The sequence below is a fragment of the Falco rusticolus genome, chromosome 16 (assembly GCF_015220075.1).
Source record: "Falco rusticolus isolate bFalRus1 chromosome 16, bFalRus1.pri, whole genome shotgun sequence".
Taxonomy (NCBI): domain Eukaryota; kingdom Metazoa; phylum Chordata; class Aves; order Falconiformes; family Falconidae; genus Falco; species Falco rusticolus.
Window position 1 is genome coordinate 6,628,552 of NC_051202.1, and position 19,096 is coordinate 6,647,647.

At 49.8% G+C, this 19,096-nt stretch overlaps 1 long non-coding RNA gene across 1 annotated transcript; it reads left to right on the forward strand.

The window, feature by feature from the left end:
- Positions 1 to 7,783: 7,783 nt before the first annotated feature.
- LOC119158266 lies at positions 7,784 to 18,599 on the forward strand. The gene is made up of 3 exons (XR_005107820.1): positions 7,784 to 8,080; positions 17,348 to 17,594; positions 18,405 to 18,599. It is a non-coding gene; the product is annotated as an uncharacterized LOC119158266 (long non-coding RNA).
- The last annotated feature ends 497 nt before the right edge of the window (positions 18,600 to 19,096 follow it).

Below are 19,096 nucleotides of genomic sequence, written 5' to 3' on the forward strand. Positions count from 1 at the left end.
GTGACTGCTCCCAGCCCATAATCGTATCATCGTATCCCTTCACCATTTCCAGCTCTGACGAAACAGTAGTTCTTCCCGTTAAAGCCTTTTGTCTGGACACAGAGAAGATGGTGTCAGCATGGATGGATGGTGGACAATTCTTTTGCGTTTATTTAGCTGCGTTACAGAGCACAAGGCATTGCTGTCCTGGCCGCACCATGCTTCTGGTCACAGTACACACGGATGGCAAGAGGTGGGCTTTGTCCCCAGGGGTTTACACATTTCCCTGAAGGTCCTTCACCTCCCAGGTTCACTGGCACCCTGGGCAAGCCTTGGGCAAGCTGTTGGGTGGCAGCAAAAATGCCCCTCTGGAGAACATTGCAAAGGTCCTCGGTGTTCCATACTGTTTCCAACTGAGAGTTGATCCGCGTCTCTGACCCTGCAGCAGGCGACCGGTGGGGATCCCCCCCAGGATTGTCTCTCTGTCAGTTCCAGCTTTACACAACAGGACAAATTTGCTGCCTCTGCTTTGTTGCGTGTTGCCAAGTGATAGCGGTTTTGCAGGAAAGAAACACATAGGAAAATAGACCCTTGAGATGAGCCCAGAGGAGGTGGCAAACTTCATAAAGGCAAAGCTAATGAACTGGAAACCGGCAGCAAGGCAAGACTCTGCCAAGTTGCAGTTAAAATAATATCAAATAAACAAGGTCTCTTGCGTACAAAGAATAAAAGTCCCATGTGGAGAGAAGAGCCTGCCTTGTTCTGTTGCACAGCAGGAACTTCAGAAGGATTTTTTTCGCCTTTTTGCTCAGAAGTTTAACTTTCCCCTGAGGCTTTGGCGTCTGTGGGCATGGAGACAGTTTTTTTTGTCTGTTGCAAACCACTGTTACATCCTCCCTCACCTTACTTCTCTGTCCACAAAACATGCAGCCTCACTACAACAGACAATTTATTGGTCTTCTCAGTACTTTGCTGCTGCTAGCAACTTTTGGAAGGTTATTTGTCCTTAAGTACTTGTAATTCTTCCTCTGCAGGAGCATAATCAGTCATTATTAGCAGCAGTTTCAGACTCTAATCATAAAGCTGTTATTTCTGCTTAATCCTAATCATGCTAAATATTAATTTAACATCTAATCCTCCAGGTATCTAGCAATATTTTGCTGCTGCTATCATTATTATTATTATTGTTGTTGTTATTATTGTTACTATTACTATTATTCCTATTAATGTGACACAGTGAAAAACTAGCACTGTAGTAATCGCATCCTTATTTATTTACCATTGCATACATCTGGCTGTCTCTCTTGTCACCCTGTGTCATGCAGTCTCTCAGTGCAACATCCACAAAAGAGCATCCCACATGTGGGAGGACACCCGGAGCAAGGGACAGGGTGATGCCCTTAAGGAAAGAGCCTGGCAGCACAAGGGAGGGTGCAGGCACCTGATCCCACACCGTTGCAGTCCCTCAAAGAGCAAAGGGTGAGGGCACAGGGTGCCCAGAGCTGGTGGCAGAAACCCCATGTCCCTGCTTCGCTGTTTTTTTCTCTCTCACCTGAATCATCATCTAAATGGTTAGAGTTGAATTTGGATTTGATATATATGATCATGGTTTGTGGGAAAATGTCACTCCAAACGCACTCTGCTTTTCTTCTTCCTCTACCATCTTTTTTTTTTTTAAAAAAAAGCGGGGGGGGGGGCATAGCAAACTTGTTAAGCTTTCAAACACAAAGCAGCAATTTACTATCACCGATGGAGAAGTGACAAAGCCACTGCAGTAAATTTCACAGTAGGAGCATTTACCAGGAGTGCCATTATTAACAGGTAATTATCTGCTGTGATCAATAAAGCTATTTTACAAATGAAAATTCAGAAGCCCTTAAAAACTGGTGAGGGAGCAGGTAGCAGCCTGCTGCAGGCTCCTTTCATGTGTGGGAAATGCCATCATTTCCCTAAAACAAGAGGCTGAAGAGCTCTTTTTGATGCGGTGATGCTCTGAAGATGTGGTCCGGTATTCTGTCCATCTTTGAAAAGCGCAGGAGGGCAGCTGTGCCAGACATCCCATCCTTCAGTGAACTCGGTCCCTGCTGCTGCTCCGTAACGTCGGCACAGAAAAGGGAAGGAACCAGAGGGAGACACTGCATTTCATGCCAAATCAAACCCTCCTGACCCCTCAGACCCTATGACTCAGTCCAACCTCTATTTCTCCACATGTACTGACCTAACAGTCCTTTCTAACGGGAGCATCAAGAGTCTTCCCTTCTCCAGACACATTTAGTGAGGGATGAGAATCACTGCGACCTCTAAAGCATCAGCACCGAGCACAAAAGGCAAAAAGACCTCCTAGTGGCTGACCTTGTGCCATTATTTAGCACTCGCTGTGCAAAACATGGCTATTTGTCACAGCCCCTTCCTTCTTTTTGCTCCATCATCATCTTTGAAATGAGTTACGAGGACCCAGAGCCATGAGGCAGCGCTGACCCTGGGCAACGAGCAGTGCAGACAGTCCCAGGGCCCCTCGGGGGACTGCTGGTCCATGCCTGACACCCCCCTCCCCCACCCCACCCCCAGCTGCTCTTTGGAGGGTCTCTGACACACCAGCTACAATATTTGATCAGTATCTGACAGTCGTGCATCCTTGCTGTTATTTTCCTTGCTTTAACAATGACATCTAACGCAGGAAATGTACCTGGGGATTCTTGCGTTTATTTTTACAATAAAACCTGTGATTTCTACTTGAGGCTGCGAAAGAGCAGCCAAGTGACACAGAGGTTGGTTCATGTGATTTGGACTTTGTTGCAGTGTCCAGGAGCCTGGTGTCCCTGCTAAGCAGCACTTCCTCTACTATTTGGCAGATGTAAGATGAACCACCTAGACCACAGGAGGAAATTTGCTCCTTCTGTGGTTGGGAGTGAGGATACAGCAGCATCCAACTCCTCATTTCATTCCCTGTTCAGAAAATAGAGCCATTCTTTGGGGGCAGCTCCCCTGATTAGCGACAGAGTTGCCTGGGATCCCACCACCAACTTTCTGGAGCTTCCAGACAAACCCCGCAGCTTCTCCCCACGCTCTCTCACCTTCCCCCCCGGTGTGAGTGAGCCTCTGCAACCGGGAACCCACCGCTCACCAGACCCTGATCAAACACCCTGGTAAGTGGACGTCTCTCTTCCCCTGATCAGGATGGAAGGGGCAACAGTGCCATTTTGATTATTTTCAGTCTGATGACTTGCTTTTTAGGACATAAAGAGCTGGAATTAAGCGGCAGTGAAATGTTTGTGTGGGTTATTGCCCACGGGGAGGGTAGCAGAGTAGGGGGTGCCTGTGCACAGCGAAGATGTGAATCTCTTGGGGTCTGCCGGTGCCGCAGGCTGGCCCTCTGCGACGGCATGGAGCGTTCCTGCTGCCAGCACCCACGTTGCTGCCAGCACCCAGGTCAATGTGCAGTTACTCACCCCACAAGCCAGCCGTCGTGCCAGCAGTGTGCCAGGCAGGGCGTGCACATGGTGACACGTGTGCACAGAAGGACACACACGCCGCAGCGCAGCTGTGCCGCCGGTGCTGCCGAGCTGGGCACTGGAGAGTAAAAGAAAACCAGCAGGAAGCTTGCAAGCAGCAGCTCCCTTTGTATGAATTATGATACAGTCTTTGTTACGTGATTATATGGTAGGGTATTTCTTAACCAGAGAAGAAAAAGACCTCATTCCCAGCACTGTCTAAATTCTGAACGTATAACTTTGAAAGCTTAATCATATCCTTTTCACAGTGCTTTATGGTTTATATATATTTGGGTTTTTGTTGCTTTTTTGTATTCACTCCTTTCGCTGTCAATTTAAGCTTAATATTATTAAAATTGCTCTGGTTCGCTCTGCTTAAAATTCTCCAGTTACAGTGTTTTTTGGAAAGAAGTGCTAAGTCAAATTCTTTCTCCTAGTTCTTATTTGTCTTTAATGACTCATTAGATTAGCACCTTTGAAATTGCCAGCAGGAAGCAATAAGCCCGCTTATCAGGAAGAGCCTTGCAGGAGCCAGCAGCAGGGAGCTTTGCAGGGACAGGACCATGCACTGGACCTCTGGGCTGGGGAGCTGATCTTCTCTCAGGACATAAATACACGCCACAGATGTGTGACGTGACTAGCGCTCCTGAGGAGATGCTACAGGGTGCAGGCAGCAGTGGGTTAAAGACAGCACCCTGCAGCCTTCTCCTGCACAGCAGGGTCAAAGGCTTTTTGATCTCTTTGCAGGGTGAAGAGGATAAATCATCCCCAGAGCCCTGCCACCTCACCCGGGGGATCTGTGTGTTGCTGGTGGGATGCGATGGAGCTAATTTGCCTCCTGAAGGGAAGACAGGCAGGAGAGAGCAGCATGTGCCTGCAGGCAGGGCAGGAGGCAGAGCTGCTGGGATGCTCATTGCCCTCAGCTGGAACAGGGGCTGCACCAGGGCCCTGTAAAAGGCCAGGGGGAAGGATTCCCTCTCTCAGGTGTGGGCTGAGCTGAGGACAGAGGTGATCCCAGTGGCCGCGATGGTGAGTGCTCTGCAGGGTCAAGGTAGACCCAGGGTCCTGCCAAGAGCTATAGGGCAGCCCTGCCGCACCGGTCCTCTTGCTGGTCCTCAGCTAGGCAGTGCGCTGGCGTCACTGGGGATGGGGGAACGGGGACTTCTGCCACCCCGAGGTGCTTCCCACCTGCTCCTGCCCTCGAGTTCCTCCCGTCCCGTGGCCAAGGGCTCCGAGGCAGCTGGCTGTGCCCCAGCCCAGCGCTGCGGCTGGCAGCCATCGGGGGCTGTGCTTCGCTGGGGCTGGGGTCAGCCTTAGTGGTGGTGAGAAGGTGCTCAAAAGCTTTAATCAATGCCAGAAGGCAAAAAAAAAAAAAAAAGTAACAGGCGCCTCATCAGCAGACATGTGTCCCTGTCAGGAGGCAAAACTGACTTTGCAGAAATACGTCGTTGTACGTGCTGTGGTTTCTGGCCTTATGGAAATGTCTTTTTTCAAAGGGTGACAGTAACAGCATCCCTGTTACAACAGCTGCTACCCCTTTCCCTGGGGTGCTCGGAGCAAAACCCAGCTCTGGGCTGTGAAAAACATGACAAATGTCAAAAGTCTTTGTTCGTTGCCTCCCTTTCATTTCACAAAGCCTGACAAACCTCGCTAGGACGAGAAGGAAGGAGGGGAATCTGTTCACGGGCAAAGGCAGCCCTTGACTGCGGCACCCAAACCTTACCGAGGGCAGCGGGCGTGCTCGGAGCTGAACCTGGAGCAGTTGCGCGGCTCAGCACGCTGCCCTGGGCGGCGAGGGGACGGGGCTGGCCGCAGTCCTACGGCTGCGCATTGCCGCAGCAAAAAGCAGCTCCCAAGAGGATTTGTAAGTGCAGATAAAGAACTTTTTTCTTTCCTTGCCTGCAAACATGGGGCTGACTCATAATCTCACAGATGACAAAAGCAAAGTTTTTCCCTTGGCATTGGGAAAAATGATGGGGTTTTTGCATGTGCAAGCTGTAATACTGGGGTTTCAGTAAGAAAAACAATCTTGAGGCTGAAATAACATCAATTTTTTTCCACTGTTGTGTTAGAGGTGATTTATTGGCAAGCTGCTTTTCTAAACTTAGAGCCTTTACCGAGTGAGTTAAATACGTGAGTAACGTTTGCTGTATAACAGGGATCTGGTAAATCTTGTGCAGCTGGTGCCTGTTGCAGAACAGGCACTGGTTGCATTACTGGAGTAGTCAAAATACTTAATGTCCTTCGTCCAGCTTCATACCAGTTAGCTGAAAGGCAGCTCTGGTAAAGAACTACATAGCAGATAAATACTGCCGTGTAGAAAAATGTCACGCTCAGGCCACTGTGTTGTTCACAGCAGGCAAAAAAATCCCCATCCTGTGACTGACAGTGTTGGCTTCTGAACACTTTGCCCTCTGGTTCATTAGCATTTAATTAGGCACTACCAGTGCAGCATAATACTTAAGTGAGTTTTACTGAGTCACATCCCCTGAGCTTAAGCTGCTGGAAAGCTGTGATGTTAGCTGTCACCCATCACTCAACCCCCCCCTCTGCCAGCTCCACAGCGGGGCTCTGTGCCGAGCCGGGGACAGCAGATGGTGGCACTGGTCTCTGCTGGGGTGTGTGGGACCTGCCGGTCGGAGGCCTTGTGAAGAAGCCGTGCAAGGCACAGAGCAAGGTGGGAAGGGATGCTCGGTGCTGGTCCGAGTGGCTAGTGCAGGCTCACGGGGGCTAGCTGTGGCACAGCTCCTGGGAGACTGGCAGGACTCCAGAAAGAACCTTACCCTGAAACCAGGCCCTGGGGTTAAACCACAACAACCTTAAGCCAGGTAACTGGGCGTGTAAACACAGCACCTTGTGAGCTTTACAGTTTATGCTGACTTTTGAAACTGTCTCTCTGGTTCAAAAATTAAAGATATCTGCATCGTCGGGACTTACTACAAGATCTGTCTGTCTGTGAGGGCTGCAGTGCCGAAAAGGCGAGCCCCAGCTGGCAGCCGAACCAAGGCTGTCCCCTGCCCCAAAGGACTGCACAACCCAGCAGCGCCCAGGGGCTCCCTGTTGGGTTCATTGATCCTTCGTTATATCAAACGCACAGGAAGAAAGGAGAGAAAGAGAGAAAAAAGGAAAAAGAAGAGAGAAAAAAAGAAATGGTTGATGCTCACAGCATGTAGTTTGGTTTCCTCCTTAGCTCAGTACTTTTTGGAGTAATTATATAAGAAATATTTCTTAATATTCAAATTTCTCGGATGTTTTTATTCTAACTGTGGTGTCATTACTAATATTTCTGGAAAATGTCAAATACCCACTGTGGAAATATGAACATTTTATGATGCGATGCATCCCCTTTCCACATCAGAACGTGGTGTGAGGAAAGGCTGTGGAATACACGTGTCCAGGCAATAAGCCCTGGACATTTTGCTTTTCCTGCTGAATGCCATCGCTTGTGTAGTAATTAAAGTCTTGCCCTTTCTGTCAGCCCCGTGCAGCCCTGACTGACGGGATGTGAAATGGCTTTGTTACCCCCAACCTGGGTTCTTCATCCCCTGTGTGAAAGCCAAAATACCAGGTGTTGGGTGTCTGCGCAGAGATGGGGGCTCGGTGGTGCAAACACGTGGCAAAACATTTTATGAACAATTGTTTACAATTACGTTTAGTCCCGCTTAATTCTCACTGGTTCTTAACAAGCCTCCTCTCCACTTAAAGGTAGTGTTCTTATTTTTCACTGCTCCTGGTCTGTGGTGAGGTGGCTTTGGTAGTAGGGGGCTCTCTTTGCTCCAGGGTGGATCTTTTAGTGTGCTAATAAGGGTAGTTCACACATAGTTCAAATAACTTTCTCTTTTAGTCTCGTTAACCATTTGGTTCTCCTTGAGCTTATCTTGTGCCTCAGCTTGACATATTTATGGTGTCTGTCCCTTCTCCCCGGGCCCGTTCGGTGAACTGTTTGTAAGGATTAACTAACATCCTCCGTTTTTCAAATGAGTTCTTGTTTTTCACTATAGATGTGTAAATATCTCCCCCCCCCCCACTTTTTTTTTTTCTTTTTAAAGTGAAAACTTCTTTTATCTGCTTCAAGAAGCAGAACTCAAATCTTGACTGAGCTTGGAAAATGGGTGAAGTTGGAAAATATTTTTCATGTGTCATTCATGCATTTGCATAAGAATTAACTGTTATTGATGCTCAACAGTCCTTCCCCGGCTGATAGCTCGGGCTCCAGGAGAGCTGCTGCCTGGGCCCTAGGCTTTGCAAAAGGGCTGGGTGCCTTTCCCACACCCAGTGGCATCACCAGAGATGTTAATGCTCTCAGCGAGACTCTTGCTGCCTGCCCACCCTTGACCAGCGGCAAACCCACCGTGGTGGGATGCCAGTGGAGTGGTTCGTGTGAGCCCATACTTGCTGGTGGAAATGCTGCGTAGCATCCTCCTCCCCGTCACATAGGACTTCAGCTCCTAACTCTGCTGCCAGCATCCTTGGAGAAGTAGCTCAGGGTAACGTTTTCATGCAATTTATTTCCCCACCGCTCCACTCCATGCACGACGACCTTCCCTGCTGGATGCACTCGCAGGAAGGGGAGCAGCACAAGAGCCTCACCGCAAAGGAGGCGTTTGCTGGTAAGCTGTTACACATTTAAAATCTAATTATTAATATCGCTGTAGCTTTAGTCTATTTGCAAAGCTTTGTTACCAAATTATGCCTAGTGAAACAAACATAATAATTAGCCGCCTTGGAAATAGGGTGGAAATAATAGGCCATTTTTCTACACTTGTGCTATTTATGCCTCAAGGATAACTGTTCTTTGCTGGGAGAAATGCTGAGGGTGTGTTGTTGTCTGGACTGGGGCTTAATATTGTGGTGATGGGAAAAGATGTTGAAGATGATAAACGGCGGCTCAGTGGCTCGTGGTGCAGCCCAGATGCAGGCTGAATGGTGTTGGGGGATGTGTCCCCCCCTCCCCAGCCCCCAGGACTCTTCTGACAGTGATGCGTATGTTTGCTACTGGGAGAGCGGAGGAGGAAAGGGCAAAGCTGTTCATGGTTTATGCAGGGCTGTAGTTTATTGCTAATATTTGCCATCTGCATCTTGACTATCCCTGTCTCGCCTAGATGTATTGCTTAGTAGCACAAACTGCATTTCAGCCTGGAACGGAGGGGCTCAGCTGCGGTCACACAGCCAGCCGTGCACCTAAGGTAGGCTGGAGGTGAGCAATTAGTCACATCCAGGAGTTACATATTTCAACCCAAGACCAATTTGTTGTGTGAACCATTTCCAGCTGACAGAGCTCAGCGCCTCATCCTTTTCTAAGATGATACGCTTTTTACCTCTGAAGGCTCTGTGGGATATGATTTCTCTTCCCCCTAACTGTGCAGCAAAAGAAAAATCACCATCTCCCGCAGGTGTGTATATATATATTGTGACTAGTATGAGGTGCGTTATTACGTGACATAGGACTGACCCTAGCACAAAGGTGGATCCTTTTTCCTCAAGCGGTTGCTGGAAGGACTGTCTGGCAGGGCCAGAAAGAAGGCGAAGGTGCTGCCCTGCGGGTGGGATGGCAGCTTTGCTGGAGGGGGGCAGCAGGAGCAGGCTATTGCCCCCCCAGCGTGCGGCTCAGCTGGCTGTGGGTGCCCTCTGGACGCTGCTCGAGCAGCAGCGGCATGGCAGGAAGCTTAGAACCGCTCCTGGTGGGAGCAGGACCCGGGTGACACGTGTGGCTGTGGGGCAGGGTTGCAGCAGCTGCTCAGGGTGGGCAGTGGCAGCACCGCAGGGTCCAGTGGGTGCCTCAGGAGAGGGGAAATATCCAGTATCTTTGCTGCAAAAGGAGTGCTTAGGAGCACAGGAATGGGCAGTTCAGAGGGAGGCTCTGCATCCAGAAGACATCAAGGTGGAAAACATCTATGAAGCCAAAGAAAGTGATAGGAACTGAGAAGGCATGTGGAAGTAGTCAGTGCCAAGGATGTTTTGTCATGTAGAGAAATGTCCTTGTTTCCTTCAAGTCTTGCACTTGATGAGAGCGCTGACTTCTGAAGAGCATTTTTTCTTCTGGCAAACAGCCAAGTCTCTTGTTTCAGGAGAGTAAATTGTGATGATATGCATCTGATGCAATGATTAGGTACTGTAGCAGTTTCAAAGTGACCCCCCCCCCCTTTTCTTTTTTTCCTTTCCTAGTTGGCACCCACTGCTCCCACAGATCTGTTAATTCCTGAGCTGCGGAAAGCCCGCTTGCCCTGAGGAAGGGTGCCTTTGCCAAACTGCTTGCATGCAGAAAGAAAATAGCCAGAGACAAGGGAAAAATTTTGTTCAAGTTTTAGGTGATCCTTTGGGGAGGAATCAAGGCCACTGCTTTAAATCCGAGCTCTTAGTAATGACCTCATCTGAATTTATGGGAAGAACATAAATAAGAAAGGTTAATGAAAGGCTACTTTGAAATTTTACTCCCCTAAATATTGTGCCTTAGAGCATCGCTGCTGGCCCTAGCATTGGGAAATAATAGAGCATCATTGCTGGCATAAGGGGGAGCTCGGTTCTGCGTCTAGATGCATCAGAGATTTTTCACTTTGTAGCTTGGGGAAATGCAGACTGGCTCCAGGGGGACAAGGGGATCCTTGGTGCAAAAGAAGATGTCGGGCTGCACACACGTGCAGGCTGGTCCAGCCGGGTGTAAAGGGCTTGAGACCTGCAGGGATTTCTGCAGCCCTGTCTTCTCTCTCAGGACTTACCATGGTGGTGCATCCCACGCCTGACAGAATTCCTAACACTTAAGTTAGCTAATTCCTAACTTTCGAAGTGCTGCTGTAGTGTTTGAGAGGTGTTGCTCCTCTCCCGCACTCTGCCCCTTCTAGCACCACAGCAGTGCATGTAGAAATGCCTCTCTGGGGCAGGAGAGCAACTACTTCACCTGTCCGAGGCGCTCCTACAGGGAGCCTGGTTTCACAAGCAAATTCAAGTGATTCGTACTGTCACGCCAAAGTTATGCCAGGTTTTCCATCGGCCTCGGTGATGCTGGGGGCCTCAGAGCCGAGGTAGCAGACCCTGCTGGCTCTGCCAGGAGAACAGAGAACACAGTAAGATCCACCCTCCCGATCCTTCCGTCCCCATCCTTGCTGCTTGCTCCTTCCCACGATGCCACTTGGACTGATTCGTGGTTGTGGGAGTTTTCTGGCTTGATGGTTACCGCGTGGACTGGGGCCAGGCAGAAGCTCTCCGAAGCGGTTTTTGCTTTAACTGAATCTGTACTTCATAACAGCTTTCTCCTTGTTCTGCAATTACAAAAAATTATTTTGTAAGTAGGGACTGCAATTACAGTTAATTAAAATGTATAATTAGTTAATTAGGATCCATACTGTGGACTAAAAACCAGGCTGTATGAGTGAGTTTCAAGACAGATGGTTTTGGTTAATGGCACTGGCCATGACTTTGTGTCCCTCGGTGCTGGAGGGGAAGTAAGTCACACAGCCAGGCAGCGAGTACCGGAAAAATGACACTGCTGGCTGGGGAAACCTTTCATTTTTTTTCTCTCTCAAGAAGCAAGGCGGTTTGAGTAGCCTCTGACTCAAACATCTTGCAAGGCAAGGTTGGCAGGAATCCGCCTACTACTGGATACAGCTTTTTCTTGCTGAATGAGAAGATGCTGAGCTGAATAATGACAGATTTACATGGAATACTGTCAAGTTAACTGTGCAGAAAAAGTGAAAGCTCCCCTTGAATGCACGGAGTTAATTTTATCAGGTTGTTTAGCAGGCTCTAATGAGAATCAAGAGACCTACATATCTTTGCAGGTGGCTAATGTTCTAGTAGGACCTTGATTGCAACTAGATTTTATACCCTACAGACCCACAGCCCTGCCAAGGATGGGTCCCCAGGGAAGCGCTTGATGCAAAAACGTTCTGCAAATGCAACAGTTCTCAATCTTTAGAAAGAACCAGAAATACTAAAATTCTGCAGCCCCTGGCATGGACTTCAGTGACCCCTCTGGGAGCAGAAGACCAGAGCAGAGAGCAGTTTTCGTGTAGCTGTGTCCCGCAGATGTAGTTAGGGAGCACCATCGGCCTCTGTGGATGCTGCAGAGGGTGAGGAGGGCACAGCCTGGCTTTGGGGAGCCCTGCTGGCCACAAATGCGCCACGCTAAGTGTCTTAGAAATGCTTACGTTCCAAATGAGCCCATGTTAGCGCTCCTTATTGGAAATCAGACAGCACCTGTTTTACTAATGTGGACTGTTCAACGACTGGGATGAAATCCCGGGAGAAACATCCCCAGCTCGGCCTCTGCAGAGCAGCACGAAGGCAGGAGAGCAAGGGCTGAGGTTCACTAAAAACATCTGCTGGAACTGTAGGCTCTGACAGTTGATAAAGATTTTGCTGACCCTCGCCTCCCCCTTGCCCCCTGGGGAGAGGAGAAGCTAATGGAGTGGAAGACTCCATGCCAGAAGGCCAAGGGCTCCGCAGGTCAGGCAGTTGTCTTGCTGCTGGGTTTGGTCAGGCTGCAGAGTTCCCTGCGGGGGGAACGTGTAGGCTGCGGAGGCTGCCAGATATCTGTCTGCGCGCAGGTGGTGGCATGAGCAGAGCTGCTCTCCCTGGCCTGAGCCACCTGGGTCAGGCTTCCCCCTGACACCCCGCTTTGGGAGCACCTTCAGGCTGCAGGATGAGGGTCTCCTGTGTGACAAGTGGTCAGTGCCAGCATCGCCCTTGCCTTTCCCTCCTTCGCTTGCAGTAGGTCCATGTCGCTGTGTGCTTGAGTCGCTCTTCCTGCTCTTGCAGCTTCGTGGGGGGGCTTAGCTGCAGAGGTGCACCTTAGAGGTGGGACTGGAGCATCTCTTCTCACACAAAAAAAAAGGCAAGTCTGTAAAGCTTTAGACCCACTGCAGCTAGAACTATCAGCCAGCACCACGTGGAGTACATGGTGAATAACCCGAAGTCATGCTCAGCCTGTGGGTAATAATGGCAAAAGTAAATGTGCTTTTGGTAGCAAGAAAAAGCCTTTAGCAAAAGTGCACTAAACAAACACAAAACACATGCAAGTCACCTGCTTGGGGGGCTGAGCAATGGTCTGTAGTCTCAGTCTTGGAGCAGGGCTGCCAGGAGCGGGGTGACTGCCAGCACCCCACTGCCATGGGCTTTGCAGAGCAAAAGGACAAAGGAATGAAAGGGATGATTAGCAGAGTCGTTGACCATGGGATTGCTTTGGAAAGACTAATATCTGCTTGTCAGTATGACATGCTACATCTCTGATGGCCGTTGACATGAGGATGTGTGTTAATTAAAATTTGTGCCATTTGTCTGCACCTGGGCACCAAACGAAAGCAACAGCCCACAGAGACACCTCACGCTGCTGAACCAGAGACCCTCCGCACCTGCCATTTCCCCCTACTCCTAAAGCCCACAAGCACAGAACAAGTTTTTTCCCTTTTTTTGTTCGTTATTCAAAACAATTTTTTGTTTCGATTCAACTCTTCAGCTTCGCTTCTGTAGGCATTTAAATGCAGTTCTTGGGGGGACGCTGGGTGCTGTGCATGCCTGAGAAGCCAGCGCTTTGGCTTTGGTGTATGGTTCAACAAGTATTCCTGCAGTCAGTCCGGCATCGCTCGAGCAACGTAGCGGGCTGCTGACCCTCCCAGCACGAATGTGGGGTGTAGGGGTGTTTACTGAGTGACCTTCAAGAGGTCACCTTGGGTGGCCTTTCCTATCGCCCAGTACTGCCTGTACCGTCAGGTGCTTGTGCCTATCTCTAAGCATCACAGGGTGGAATTTAGCATGTCTGGAAAGATTTTAAAGAGTTGAGTGAGGACATGGAAGACTGTTGTGGGATTTGCTGCTTTGAAATTGCTTAGATTGCATGACCTTTCTGCTGGGGATGGACTTGCTGTGGAAGGAAAAGGGGGGAAATTTGCAGCTGGAGAATCAGTGTGGAAAAGTCAGCGTGCTGGCAAGGGCTGGACTCCGAAGGAATGGAATTGGTAGTTGTGTAATTGTACTGAACAAATCTGACCCAAAAGGAGTTTTCAGAGCAGGTTTAACATATGGTGTCAGAGTCCAGGGGTACAATTTCGTGAGATTACTGCACTCTCCAGGTTCGTGAAGGACGTCCCTGCCCCTGTTAAAGCAACATCAGGGAACACAGAGCCAGGGTAAGTGACTCGGATGAATACTACTCCCTCCCCAAACAACTGAGCTTCAGGAAGAAATTAAGCTACTTAGAAATTCTGATCAAATTTGGGAGATAACTTTGGTGGGAGGAAAGTTCATGCGTTCACTGCGTAACATTTGCAGTAAGTGAGGGGCTTTCAGTGGGTAAGAATAGAAGTGTGATGAGCTGCTAAAAGTTTTATCCAGCAAGCTTGTCCCAGGGGAGGCAGCAGATGTTGATAACCTCACCAGCATAGTGGGCCATTCACACTGAAGACAATTCAACCTGGGAAAGAAGGGGAGGAATAACCCCCCCTAAGCCTGGTGTAGCTTGTTTAGCCGAGTAAAATGAAGGGTGAGAGGAGATATGATTGCGGGTTATAAATGGACGTAGGGCTTGAAGGAGAAGAACAAACTCCACAGAGAAGGAAAACTTGAAGGATAAAGCTATGCTGACACAAGTACCCTCCAGTATAAAGGGTATGCGAGAAGAAAATTAGGACATTGTGAACCACCAGAACTCCAAGGCTCTGCTGCAGCTTGCTAACTTGGAGTCTTGGCAGTCAGCAATCTAACAGTTTAAAGATGGTATTTGATAAAGACAAGAGGAGAATAATATGCTGATTAGCAGAGATAAGGCCGGGCTGCACCCCAGCATGCAGGAGGTGCCTTTCAGCCAAGTTTCTGAAAGAAAGTCCTGTGTTGACCAGGGTGTGAGCAAGGTGCTTCCAGATCTTTTTGTCAGTCCTGTATCTGTTTTTCTATCTCTAAGCCAAGCGCGTCTGCAGCCCCAGAGGCAATTTATTATGAGCTTTCCCTCCTGTCGATGCAAATAAACAGTGTAGTGTCACCTGCTGGAAAGCACCCGGGGGGAGGGGTGTTCTCAGCATCCTCAAATCATGTGGTGAAAGCACACCGTGCAGGTTCCCAGGGCTCAGACTGGTTCTGCAGGATGCCAAGAGCCTAAATTACAGCATGCACAGGGAAAGGAGGGGGAAAAAAAATAAAGTATATGCCATCCCAGTACCTGCAGGCAGTACATTTAAGGATGTTTTTAGGATCCAGGCAAGTATATCTGTTTAGCTGTCCTCTGATGGGACAGTAGCACAGGTCCAGCTGCAGGACCCCAGGCTGCTCCCTCATGGCTCTCAGTGCCGTCTTACAGAGGGTTTATGAGCTGAACTCTTAATTCTGCTGCAGTGCCCTTGGTTGCTCTTGGATAGCTGCTCTGAAGGGGGCTGCCACACATCTGGGTTTCCTCTTCAGTCTTCTGCAAGCCTTGGCAGGGCAGAGCAGAAGGATTACTTGTATTTTTCCCTGGTGTACCTCAGGCCAGTCAAATTAAGAAATTGCTGAAAACTTCAGAGTTGGGGTGTTTTCTGCGCTTTTTTGTGTGGTGGTTTGTTTTTGGGTGTTTTTTTTTTTTTGATAGGGGAAGAAGTTGGCTAGAGCAGGTTTGGCTCCCTGCTGCAAGCAAGACAGTAATACTGTGCAGCAGCAGGCAAGACCCGCAGCCCCTGAGCCGGCATTACATCAGCGGGTGACTTCATCCAGGCTGTCAGAAGAGCAAGGGGAGCTGTATTTAACAGCGCAGTGGCAGGCTGCCTGTCTGGGCCAGGCTGCAGCCGCTGGCGGGGACGCGAGGCCAGCCCGGGTCACCGTTTGGCTCTGCCCGGTCTCCTGCTGGTCCTTCCTGTGCCATCTTCAGTGGTGAATTGCTGCAGCTTGCAGATGGCAATAGCGATGCTGGGCTGTGCCCCAAGAAGGCAAGGGGCTGTAAGGTGTTGCTGATGGGCCTGACTGAGCCAAACCGAGCACAGGCTCCTCTGGCCGTGGTCTTGTCACCAATATCAGGAATGTGAAAACTCTTACACGTGGCCCCAGGGCAGCACGAAGAAGCAGGCATTCCTTTATTGTGGTGCTGGATGCACGGGGGATCGTTCCACTTAGCGTGTGTGCCATGCGCTACGTTCAGGCAAGATTATACAGATCATATATATATGTTTATGCATTACATTTCTTGGAAAAATCATGCGCATTCATTCCATAGGTGGTACTGTATTAGTTAAGCATTGTGCATGCTCCTTACAGGTATTTTTAGAAAACCTCTGGGGGTCTCAGACAGTGGTCACCTCTCTAGTTACAGATGATCGAGGACTGAACCTCCTTTACCTTTCCCTGTATGGACTTGTCTTGACCACAGTTCAGCTTCTTCTGGCAAGTTTGGTTTCATTTCCATCTTTGCAAGAAGATATTTCTTTTTTTAGTTCCTTCCTGGACTTCCTGATTAACCTTCCCTTAACAATACCATGTTGCACAGCTGCTGTTCGATGCTAACGATCCATAGTGATTATACCGAACCAAGCACAGGGTAACAGCTTGAGGCACGGGAGCCGACTGACAGGGCTTTCTCTGCTGTGCTGTCACCCTGGTCCCCGTGTAACCGAAAATCTTAACCAGGAGAACTCTCCAAACCAAATGGCATTTCAGAAAGCTGACATCGGTTTATTGCAGCACTGGGTGCATGGGGGATCTTTCCTCCTAACACACCCCAGGCTGCTTGGGGGCACACTATAGACAGTGAAGTACTTGTATATTCATAGTAATCACATATACATTTTCATTTACACAAAGGATTAATTACAAGTTTCTCACTTCTAATGCAATTAGTGCGCATCCTCAGACAGCACTGCTGAAGTTTTTTCCAGCTGCATGTGCTCCCGGAGCGGGGAAGGGGGGTTGCCCTTGCTCGGGAGCTCTGTTGGACTGGAGGTCGCGATCTCCCGTTACCGCAATTACCTTTGTCCTACTTGCAACTGATTTTCTGTGGGCTGCAGCACCTTGTCTCCTCTTGCAGCCAGAGCTTCCTCGCTTGGAGGCTTCTTTCTGCACAATTTAGATAACGGTGTTCTTATCACTACCTCTTCCCTGTTTCCCAAGGCTGACTCTCTTGATTAGAAGTCCTTTTGTTCATTAATTTTGAGGACTGGAGAGGGTGGGTCAGTTTGACCTAAACTCTGTGCACATACTTCTGTAACATACAGTTAAACGCTAAATCAGAATTCAGTAATTCAGGAGTTCGGGCAACACCTGTAGAGTTCCTCAAGGTACCCAGCGGAGGTGGCCCTGCAAGGACCAGCCACCCAGGGTGGGCGCGAGGCCAGAGCATGGATCAGCCTCCAGCATCGGTTCCCGCACAGGCGTAGCCTGATCATCTGGCCTCTGCCTTTCCTGTGATGCCCATCACATCCCCATTTTCAGGACCTCTCCGGCGGTTCGGGTGAGCCCAGCTCATGGGTGAGCCGTCAGGCAGCAGCCACTGTGCCCGGGACTCTGCCGCTCAGCGCAGTGTCTGCGATGCTGCAGGGCTTGTCCCGTGTCCCAGACACTGTCCCCACGCGGCTGCCACTCGTGGGGTAACCCCCTGCGCTGCACCAGGGCTGCGACTGACTGCAGAGGGCACGGGTACAGCAGGGGGAGAAATGCCAGCCAGTGTCCTGACTGCGTCTTTCCCTTTTCCCTTCCTGGGGTTTAGTGGGTCCTCGGCAACTTGGAAGGACAGAGTCAGCCGACAAAGTGACAAAATGAGCTGTGTTTGGGAATGGAGAAGAATGAACATAATATTAATTGCTCCTTAACAGTGATTCCTCTTTGACTCATCTCTGAGAAGAATTCCCTCAGGATAGCTTTGCGCTGGAACATGATACAGCTAATGAAACCATTTTATCCCTGACATCTTTAAATTCTACATTCATTAGGCAATTGATGAGAATCCAGGGCCCAGCCCTCTTCTGACTGCCAGTCCTCTGAAGAAGCACGAAGACGTGAGTACCGAGTAAATCTGCGTCTTGTGAGTCACCTGTGAGAATGGCAGTCATAACCTGGAAGGTGCAGCAGATGAAAATACCCTGCTCAAGGTTAGCAGTGAGAGCTTCCAACGCTTCTCATCGTTACAGTGTCCAGTGGAGCTGGGACACATTTCTCTGTGCTCCTCTGACGAAAGAGGTGAGGAAACAGGCTGCAGAGCTCCCTGGCTCATTGCGTTTCTCTGCTGTAATAGTACTTTTCCTTTCCAGGCTTTAATTTAGCTTAGCCTCTGGCCTTTTGCTTTACATCCAGCAGGGTGTAAAGCTTCTTATGCGGGAAGCGCAAGGTGTCTGAAGGGAATGACAGCCGCGAGACCTGCTGTTCCCCGAGACACGGGAACACGGGAGGGCGGCGAGGGCAGGTGTGTGGTCACAGGGGCTGTGAGTTGTCACCCTTTCCCTCGGCAGTCTTGAGATTTGCTTCTCTGCAGCAAGAGCCTCTGGTCTCTGCAGCATGCAAGACACAGCTCCTGCCCGTGCCCCAGACCTGGGGAAGGTGGTGCTGTCTCTGCAGAGAAGAGAATTGCCTCTAAATTGTCTCTGCTTGCTTCATATAGTGCCATCAGCTTTTAAAATAAATGATTGTATTGGGTTGTTATGGTAGTTCCTCTATTCAATTCCTTCTGCAGAGAAACTCATTTTCCTGAAATTGCTTTCTCTCAACTCTATAATCATTACATAGCAAATTACCTGGGGAAAGGGGCTGGCACAGGCCAGCAGCCAGTTTCTGCTTGCCATGCAGCTCCGTGCCGCAGCGGGAGATGCACCAGGCAGGTCCGTGTCCAGCTGCCCGTGGGACAAGGACTGCTCGTGCCCTGGGAGCCGCAGGGATGCTGCCCATGGAGGAGCGGCACGGGGCAGCGTTCCGCTGGCGAGAGGGCGCGCAGGGCTCAGCACCCAGCGTCACCCAGTGGGTAGCGTCCCAAAAAGATTTTTCTCTCATTTTCAGTGGCTGAGGCTACCCGAGCTGTGCATCCCTGCCCAAAAGCTGACTCTTATCAGCCTGATCCTGGTGTAATGGAGCAAGGCCAAGAAGCAGGCGAGTACTCACGCGAAGCCTGAACGCAGTGCAGGGCGCTTCGCCCAAAGCCAACCCACGAGGCTGCAGCCTGCCTGCTCCAGCAAGGGGTCTCTGTCCAGGCCTCTGGCTGGAAAGGGAAGGGTGGGCTAACCCCACGTTTGTGGGAGCTTTGGGGTCACCCCTTTCTCCCCTGCCTGCAGCACCCCCTGGGCTTCCCAGTGGGGTCTCAGAGCAGAGCCCAAACCACTGCGCAGGGCAGGTACCAGGGACCAGCAGCTCTGATGGAGGCAACATACTCTTTCATTCTGGGCATTCGTGAGCCTTTTCCTCTGCCAGTTCCTATGCTGGCTTCTTAACAATTTCTTTGACACAGGACTTCGCTCACTCTCTTTGGGGTGATCACTCCAACGGCACAAGGTATGAAATAAGCCATTTCCATGAGCAATATGGTGGCAATGAGTCAAGTTTAGAGCAACAGCTTTTTGCTCCGTGGAAATGTCCACATAGGATTGGATATTCGTATGAAATACAGAAAGATGCGTGTTCCATTCAACAGGGTAAATGTGTGCAGCATATAAACTATTTTCCTTCACGTCGGTACATCCCGCTGCCTGGGGTTA